We start from the raw sequence: 10,136 nt of genomic DNA, 5'->3' as shown, positions 1-10,136 counted from the left end.
CTAGAAAATTTTCTAGATTGCGTAGATTTTTGCTAACAGGAAAAAATTACAAATAGTTAAATATCTAACAAGCAGTATTTTGTTAAACAATGGGAAACTATTCTGCCATTAAATTGAAGTTATAGAAAACGATTTAGTGCCACGTGCAAGATTGCAATATTATTGATGGGGAAAAAGCAGATTTTGAAAGAGCATTGTAATATCATTGTATTTTTTTTTTCAAAAATATACATGTGGGTATATATACAGAAGAGATAAGAAAGAAAGAATACCAAAATGCTAATAATAGTTATTTAAGGATGGTGAGACTATAGGTGATTTTTTCTTTTTCTTTCTTTCTTTCCTTTTTTTTTTTTTTTTTGAGACAGAGTCTTGCACTGTCACCCGGGCTGGAGTACAATGGCGTGACCTCGGCTCACTGCAACCTCTGTCTCCCGGGTTCAAGCGATTCTCCTGCCTCAGCTTCCCGAGTAGCTGGGATTACAGGCACCCGCCACCATGCCTGGCTAATTTTTTGTATTTTTAGTAGAGACGGGGTTTCACTATGTTGGCCAGGCTGGTCTAGAACTCCTGACCTCATGGTCCACCCACCTCAGCCTCCCAAAGTGCTGGGATTACAGGTGTGAGCCACTGCGCCCGGCCTTTTCTTTTTCTTTTATTTCACATTTTTTTCTTTTTCTTCTCTATATTTTCAAATTGCTTATAGGACGTGTTGCTTTCATAATGAGTTTTTGAAAAAGAAAATAAGAACGGGAATTAGGAAAATATAGAGGATTTTAAGCTGATTTCAACCAACCAATGGAAAATATACAAATGAATAATACAGTACTGTGTATCTGACTTTTCAAAGTGCTTTCAAATTCAAGGTCTAATTTGATTTCTATAATAACTCAGTGACAGAGACTGGACAGGTATTATTATTTCTATTCTGCAAATGGGACAAGTGAGCCTCTAACCAGCCAGTTAGTGACAAAACCAGGAGGAGATCCAGATCTCCTGGGCCATTCATGGACCTCAGATGAAGTCACACCTGGCTTTGAATTTGGACAGCTTACTTTCCATGCAACTTAATCTGTTGGGGACCCCCTGTTTTAGCCCATCCAGAATCCCTTGCCCCATCTTTTGGTCTCAGCACCTTGACTTTTCTTATGAACCTGCCCTTCCTCAGTCGGTCCAGATTCCTGATGGGCATGAGACCCCCACCCTGCCTACAAGAGCCACCCTTGGGAAGTCTGAGGATAGTGCTGGAAGAGTCTGCTGAGCTGGCAGGAAGTGCGCAAGAGCCGCTGTGGCCTCTTTGCCTCCACTAGAGGATGAATGGGCTTCCTGAAACAAACCCAATTCAGAGAAAAGAGTCAGGTATGAGGACAGGTGCCCAAATAAGTTGTTTGCATCCCTGGATCCAAATGTGCCTAAAGCTAGAGTCACTGCCAGGACTTTTTGCTTACCCGGGCCAGTGCATTTCTTTCTTTCTTTTACTTTTCCTCCTCCTCCCCTTTATCCTCCTTCTCCCCTTTCTTCTCCTCCTTCATTTCTGTTTTTTATTTGAGTTGGATTCCTGTTAGTTGTAACCCAAGGTCTCCCGATCATTATAGTCTTCAGCCTCAGTCTTCTCACCTGTAAAATGGGGATGATAATAATAACAATGTTGATCTTCTGCACAGGATCGTTGTGAAACTTAGCTGAGTTACCACAAGTAAGGTGCTTGTTACATAGTGAGTGATCAGTAAATGTTACCTATTAAGGAGTTAGAAAAAGCTGAATTCAGAGAATTTGTCTCCCAGCTGGGGGCGGTGGCTCACACCTGTAATCTCAGCAATTTGGGAGGCCAAGGGAGGTGGATCACCTGAGGTCAGGAGTTCAAGACCAGCCTGGCTAACATGGTGAAACCCCATCTCTACTAAAAATACAAAAAATTAGCCAGGCATGGTGGCACGCTCCTATAATCCCAGCTACTTGGGAGGATGAGGCAGGAGAATGGCTTGAACCTGAGAGACGGAGGTTGCAGTGAGCCAAGATTGCACCATTGCATTCCAGCGTGGGCCACAGAGTGAGACTCTGTCTCAAAAAAAAAAAATAAATAAATAAAGAGAAAGGAAGAAAGAAAGAAAGAAGGAAGGAAGTTTTATTCCCCTCTCCCCCTCAAAAAAAAGAAAGAGATTTCTCCATCATGCATCAAAATATGAGGAATAGATTCCTATAATGCAAATTATGAGAAAAGAGAAAGCACTATGTCACTGAGTTCACCAGAGAGTCATTATTCCAGAATTTATGGCCTAGGAGTCACTGACCTCACCTCACCCCTTTGTCTCTCTCTCTTTCTCTCACTCTCTTGCACGTGTGTGTGTGTGTGTGTGTGTGTTTCACAGGAATTGCGAGAGAGGAGGAAAAAGGGGAGATGAAGTGGTTGGCTGGACGGAAATGGCTGGTTTTGCAATGCAGTTTGGGGAGAGGAAAAGTAAACTGGGAGAAAGTTAGCCAGGCCTCCTTCCTGCATGGGTTATAGAAAGAGAGGACATGTGCCTTGCCATTCGGAAGCTGCTCAGCTAAGTCTGGTTATTTGTCTGGGGAGTCAGGAGTCTAATGAAGCCAGGCCAGAGGCCTCTGAGGCTGAACAAAACAGTACAGGAGGAGCAAAAGTTACACATACACACACACACACATGCACACAAGCCCATTCTGGCTGGATTAAACAGAAAAAGGTATACTGTAATTCACAGGCTCTCCGATGGGAGGGCCAGAGAATTGACCCTAAAGACTTCCCAGTCTGGACCAATGTCACATGATGAAGGCTGCTCTAGTGGAACATTCAGTGTCACCACACTACAGCACAGACACCATGCCTGGCTTGTACCGCTGGTTCTGGACATGGGATCCTAGAAGCCTCTTGACTGTGCCCTAAACTCTTGCCCATAAATGGATTCTGTGAAACCCTAGCTTATCCTCTCCTGCGAAGCCAAGTCTCTCACGGTATGTCTGGTGGCCTAAGCTTAGGGTACATGCCTTGGGGCAAGGGAGGCTGGGAAAGCCAGTGTTGACCTTTCCCTTGGGGAGGCAGGACTCATACTGCGGGAAATTTCCAAGTCACTGATAGAGTTCAAAAGGACAGTCATCAAGTCTGATATATATCCCCACAATAGCATTGCTGTATTGGGTGTGTGTTTATGTGTGTGTGTATGAAATAGACAAATGATCTATATCTCAAGGTCCACTTTCCAGGACGGTTTCATCCTTAAAAATCCAAAGAATCATCATTCAAGCTGCCACCAGGAGCAGGGAGCCCAGTTCCCTCATTTGGGTGTCACTTGACACCTCTGAGTCCAGACAACAGCTCCAAGCTCCAGGTACCATCTGATCACTCCTTCTCCTTGTGGCTTTGCTTGTTCAGGTCAGCATTGCCCCTGTATGTGGGCCCAGGTCCCTTTCTCCCCTTACCCCCTGAAATGAAAAGCCGACACACTCTTCAGAGATGTACCAGGCTCATGGATGGATGGATGGATGGATGGATGGGCATATAGGCGGATGAATGGGTGGGTGGATGGACACCAGAGCTTTGAGGGACAATGGTCACTGTAGCCAATGACACCAGGGGGCAGTGCAGAGCAGCTTTTCAAGGCCTAACTCCCTACACTCTTTCATGAGACCTGGCTGGCCGGGTTTGGAGAGCTCATTTTGTTCAACATTTTCATTTGTGAGGAAGGAGTTGAGGCTCAAGACAGGAATGGCTGTGTCAGTAGCGCACAGCAACAGAGCTGGCTCTTCATGCGACTCCAGCACCCTCTGCATTACAGTATTTGCATAAGCCCACCTTCCTAGGCTCGGACAGCCCGGATGCTGCCAAGCCTCCCTCAGCTCTCAGTGACTCTGGAGCCCTTCCTAGGAGGCTCATCTGCGGCCAGCTGCTGAACTCAATCAGCATAGAGGAAACAGACAGTCAGAGTTCAGGGCGTTGGCCAGGCTGAGTCATTGTCTTCAGCCCCTCCGAAGGGCTGCGTGTTAGGGCTCTCGTTGGACACCCCTTCCCCAGCCATGTCTTTTCTCTCCTTTTGGAATCCAGATCACCTGGAGGTGATATTTCCCAGGAAAGGAAGGACCCCACGCTGAGAACACATCTTAGGATAAATGATCCCTCTCTTCTCAAAATTTACTTCTGTGTTACATCCCCTCTAGCCCTGCTTTTTAATTTCCACTGCCTGTTTCTTTGGGGCAGTGGGGGTGGAGTGGGGGAGTACCAGTGTGGTGATGGCCCCTCCCACTCCCACCCCCATCCGTATCCATCTTTACAGCAGGCTCCTGAGGACCACAACTTAGACAGCAGAGACATCGAAAGGCTCACTAAACCTCAAATTTCCATTTTCATTCATTCATCTATTTAATTATTCAACTATTGAAAATATTTTAAGTCCCTACTATGTGTCAGATGCTAAAAAAAAATCACAAACTTACACTTATTAAGCCTTTACTACACTAAAGGTGTGACATTTAGTATATTATCTTACACAAGCCTATGAAGGAGGTATTTTATTTATTTATTTTTAATTTTTTTATTTTTTTTTGAGACTTGCTCTGTTACCCAGGCTGGAGTGCAGTGGCATGATCTTGGCTCACTGCAACCTCCACCTCTTGGGTTCAAGCAATTCTCCTGCCTCAGCCTCCTGAGTAGCTGGGATTACAGGCACCTGCCACCCATATCATTCAATTTGAAAGTATTTTAATGACTGTGTAATATTCTACTGAAGACATATAACTTATTTACCTCCCCCCACTGTTGACCTTATATCTATTTTAGAAGTGTTTCAGTGTTTAATATTTTCTTTCTTTCTTTTTTTTTCTTTTTTTTTTTTTTTTTTTTTGAGACAGAGTCTTGCTCTGTTGCCCAGGCTGGAGTGCAGTGGTGCCATCTCAGCTCACTGCAACCTCCGCCTCCTGGGTTCAAGCTATTCTCCCTGCCTCAGTCTCCCGAGTAGCTGGGATTACAGGCGCCCACCACCACGCCCAGATAATTTTTGTATTTTTAGTAGAGACGGGGTTTTGCCATGTTGGCCAGGCTGGTCTCGAACTCCTGACCTCGAGTGATCCACCTGCCTCAGCCTCCCAAAGTGCTGGGTTTACAGGCGTGAGCCACCATGCCCAGTCTTGAAGGATGCATTGTTATTTTCATTTTACAAATGAAGAAACAGAGATCTAGAGAAGTGATGTCACTTGCCCAATGATGTCACTTGCCCAATGGTGCACAGTCAGTGAGCTACAGAACAGGAATCAAACCGAGGAGGCCACACCCAAGTATCAGACACTTCCTGCAAGTGTTCAATTGTGAGGCTTGTGGCTCAGGGCTCTTCCCCTTCAGCTGCACCCCACAGGCAGTGCCAGAGTGCTGAAGCACGCAGCCCCAAGCAAGGGCCAATGGGTGAGCAGGAGTGGCAGAGATGCCCAGGCCTAGGTTCTGACCACTGAAGTGTGTTGTAGCTTTGGGACTTCCGGAGTGGAATTCCAGAATGTTCCATCAGGTTCCATTGTTCAGTGGTGCATGGTTGCAAAGCCGCAGCTCAGGGAAGAGCCCCTCCAAGGTCACTGGGTTGAGAATTGAGAACCTGAGGCTGCTCCACTGGGGCTAATGAGCCATGTAAGCGGGACCATCTCCCTTTGCTGCATGGGGGCCACCCACTGCCTCCTCTGTGAAATGGGAGAGCATACCAACTGCCCTGGAGAGCTGTCCTCAAGATGAGATAAGAGAGCATGGACGTAAAAGGGTCTGGAAATTCGGAGGTCTTTGCTTGTCCTTCTTTATCGCCATGTGACAGGCTGGTGGGTCTTGACTGAGTTTCTCTGGAGATTGAAGCAGTAGTCAAGTTTGTAACATCGGATTGTCTTTTTGGTTTTGTTTTTAATCACTGCCACATACACTCTGTCCTAAAAGAAAGAGAAGTTTAACAACAACAGCAAAATATGCAGGACATAATCTTGCAAGTAGAAATGGATGTGGTTAACCTTGGGGAAAACTACATGGTCGACACTTTCTCCATTTTGTTTTAAACCAGTGGAGACTAAAGCAGAGCCTGGCCTCTGAGAGCCATTGCTGGAGGGTGGGTGTGGTGCATAGCTGTGTCCTTTCACCTTGCAGCCAAGCTGGGGGCTAAATATGGCACGGGACAGTTGGGTGCATTAAGGAAACTGAGGGATAGAATAGAAAAATAATGTGACTGGAAAAAAAATTTTTTTCTTTGATACAGAGTGAGACTCTACCCAGGCTGGAGTGCAGTGGTATGATCTCAACTCACTGCAACCTTCACCTCCTAGGTTCAAGTGATTCTCCTGCCTCAGCCTCCTAAGTAGCTGGGACTACAGGCATGCGCCACCACACCCAGCTATGTTTTGTATTTATAGTAGAGACGGGGTTTCGCCATGGTGGCTGGACTGGTCTTGAATTCCTGACCTCAGGTGATCCACCCACCTCAGTCTCCCAAAGTGCTGGGATTACAGGTATGAGCCACTGCGCCGGGTCCTAGAAACAATTTGTAAATGCATATTACAAAATAGTGTGTACAACATAACTCCCATTTTATAAAATACCTGTAGGCATACAGACAGCCCTGGATGTACAGAAAACACACTGGAAAGTTACACAGCACAATCTCACAGGGTTATCGCTGTGTGGAAGAATGATGGACAAATTTATATTTTTCTTGCATTTTGTAATGGAAACATAGAGCTAATAAAGAAGCCAAAAAGAGAGAAAGTGATGCAAGAGGAATTGCGCAACCCTGCAATATCTTGGCTAATGGTCTCCTTGGGATGTGTGGAATTTCGGTGAAGCCACATCTTGTACTGCACATGTGAAACCTGTGAAATATACTGAAACCCTGTCTCTACTAAAATTACAAAAAGTACCTGGGTGTGGTGGCGCATGCCTGTACTCCCAACTACTTGGGACACTAAGGCAGGAGAATCGCTTGAACCCGGGAGGCAGAGGTTGCAGTGAGCTGAGATCGCACCACTGTATTCCAGCCTGGGTGACAGAGTGAGACTCCATCTCAAAAAAAAAAAAAAAAAAAAAAGAATCAGTAGTAGTGGCCAGGCACTGTGCTTCACGCCTGTAATCCCAGCACTTTGGGAGGCCAAGAGATCGAGACCATCCTGGCCAACATCGTGAAACCCCATCTCTACTAAAAATATAAAAATTAGCAGGGCATGGTGGCGCGTGCCTGTAGTCCCAGCTACTCAGAAGGCTGAGGAAGAAGAATCACTTGAATCCAGAAGGCGGAGGTTGCAGTGAGCCGAGATTATGTCACTGCGCTCCAGCCTGGTGACAGAGTGATATACCACCTCAAAATTTTCGGTTTTTTAGTAGAGACAGAGTTTCACCATGTTGTCCAGGCTGGTCTTGAACTCCTGACCTTGTGATCTACCCCCCTCAGTCTCCCAAAGTGCCGGGATTACAGGTGTGAGCCACCGCACCTGACCACTACTACTATTATTGTTATTGTTCTTTCCAGCCCCCTTGCCAGTCCCCCTACTCCTCACTGTTCCTTCTTCCCCAAAGTTACCTCAGCAGTCGGGGGGCTGATCCTTTCTAGACTATTGACTCCTAAGGCCTCCTCAGGGCACTGGGGCTTTTTGAAGCATAGCTTCATCTCTTTTGTCTGCCTGGGAGGAACAGAGTTTAGTCACCCCAGGACTCCAGTGACAGTGGTCAGGCCTGGCCGTCCAATGTGAGGACAACCCCCCACCCCCACAGTTGCTAAAGGGCTGGCCCTTGCTCTCCTTTCTTCATCTGCTCAGGCAAGATTGCCGCAGAAATGAGCTTGAGGAAACTCCCAGGCAGACAAAGTTGGCTCAGTGGGACTCACACACGGGCCCTGCCCCGTCGATGCCGCCCCTGGGAGAGGGTGTGTAACTGCCCAGTGGGTTCACCTTGCCTGCTGCCTAGACAGAGCTGATTTATTAAGACGGGGGAATTGCAATGAAGAAAGAGTAATTCACTCAGAGCCGGCTGTGTAGGAGACTGCAGTTTTTTTATTACTCAAATCAGTCTCCGCAAGCATCTGTGGATTAGAACTTTTAAAGATAATTTGGCGGGTAGGGGCTTGGGAAGTGGGGAGGGCTGATTGGTCGGGTTGGAGATGGAATCATAGAGGGTCGAAGTGAGTTTTTCTTGCTGTTTTCTATTCCTGGGTGTGATGGCAGAACTGGTTGAGCCAGATTACCGGTCTGGGTGGTGTTGGCTGGTCCATGGAGTGCAGGGTCTGCAGAATATCTCAAGCACTCATCTTAGGTTTTGCAATAGTGATGTTACCCCAGGAGCAATTTGGGGAGGTTCAGAATCTCGGAGCCAGCATGACATCTAAACTGTAATTTCTAATCTTGTAGCTAGTTTGTTAGTCCTGCAAAGGCAGACTAGTCCCCAGGCAAGAAGAGGGTCTTTTAGGGAAAAGGGCTGCTATTAATTTTGTTTCAGAGTCAAACCATGAACTGAATTCCTTCCCAAAGTTAGTTTGGTCTACGACCAGGAATGAATAAGTACAGCTTGCTTAAAGTTTAGAAGCAAGATGGAGTCAGTTAGGTCTGATTTCTTTCACTGTCATAGTTTCCTCAGTTATGATCTTGCAAAGGTGACTTCAGGTATGGGGTGGGCTTTGAGGGCTCGAGCAGAAACTGCAATCAAGTGGGCAGAGAGAACCAGTGAGAAGGGCCATTGCTGCCCACAAGCCCACAAACCACGAGGCACAGCCATCTCTAACCACAGTGCAGGTTTCAGACTGCCCAGGACTCCCACCTGAGAGGGGCATGCACAGGGGCTCAGCCAGACCCTGTTGGCCATGCCCAGAACCTTGGCTGCATCAGCCCCGGGGAAGGAATGCCTTCCAACTCATCTGTTCAGGGAAGTCCCTATTTTTCTAACTTATGGAAAGCTTTGAGTGTGCTAGCTGTGGCCCGGCCACTATATCTTGTTTAAAGTAGACATGGTGTGATCCCTGTCCTGGGCCCCTAGTGTGTGAACAACTTCCAAACAGGCAGCTGAACACTTGAGTCTTGCTCTTATTTTCCAGCTTCTACTTGAGTTCCTTTCTTTTGACTGATAGGTGTGCTATGGACAGTGCAGAAGATCACAGGGCTGGGCACCCCAGCGCACTTGCCCCTTCGCAGGCGTGTGACACTCTCTCAGGCCTTCCTACCTTTGCATTGCTATTCCCTTGGTCTGAATGCCTGTGCCCTGTCTACCTGGGAACTCGTGGGCCTCCTTGAAGAAGGGACCTTGCACCACCATCAGGGTACAAGGTGGTCTTTCCCCGTCACCCTATTCTGGCCTGGCTGAGGTGGGTACCCAGCTGTGAATGCTCAGGGCGGTTGAGCCTGGGGATCTGGGAGGGGTCTCACCTTGACAAGGTGGGAGGAAAGAGGCAGGAGAGAGACTTGAAATCTTTGCCCGAGGGTCAGCAGCCTTTGCATTCTGCTCTATAATATATCCTAATTTTGCAAAGAGATACCCCAAACCTGGAAAGGCATATGTCTCAGAACTGATAGGTATAGACAGACAGACAGATACATACATACACAGACAGATGGACAGACTCTCACAGAGAGATTTGGAGGGGGAGCAATGAACCAGTAAACAGTTTCATACCAACTTTATAATATTTTTCCAGAGGAAAAATAAGAAAACCGGCTCACACCTGTAATCCCAGCACTTTGGGAGGCTAAGGCAAGTGGATCACTTGAGGTCAGGAGTATGAGACCCACCTGGCCAACATGGAAAAACCCCATCTCTACTAAAAAGCCGGGTCTCGAACCCAGCTACACAGGAGGCTGAGACAGGAGAATCACTTCAACCCAGGAGGCGGAGTTTGCAGTGAGCCAAGATCACGCCACTGCATTCCAGCCTGGGCAACAGAGAGAGACTCTGTCTGAAAAAAAAGCAAAAGAAAGAAAAAAAAAAGAAGGAAAGAAAGAAAGAGAAAGAGAGAGAGAGAAAGAGAGAGAGGGAGGGAGGGAGAAAGAGAGAGAGAGAGAAAGAGAGAGAGAGAAAGAAAGAAAGGTAGGAAGGAAGAGAAGAAAGAAAGAAAAAGAAGAAAGAAAGAAAGAAAGAAAGAAAGAAAGAAAGAAAGAAAGAAAGAAAGAAAGAAAGAAAGAAAGAAAGA

The sequence above is a fragment of the Mandrillus leucophaeus genome, unplaced genomic scaffold (genome assembly GCF_000951045.1).
Source record: "Mandrillus leucophaeus isolate KB7577 unplaced genomic scaffold, Mleu.le_1.0 Scaffold331, whole genome shotgun sequence".
Lineage (NCBI taxonomy): Eukaryota > Metazoa > Chordata > Mammalia > Primates > Cercopithecidae > Mandrillus > Mandrillus leucophaeus.
This window is presented reverse-complemented; position numbering follows the sequence as displayed.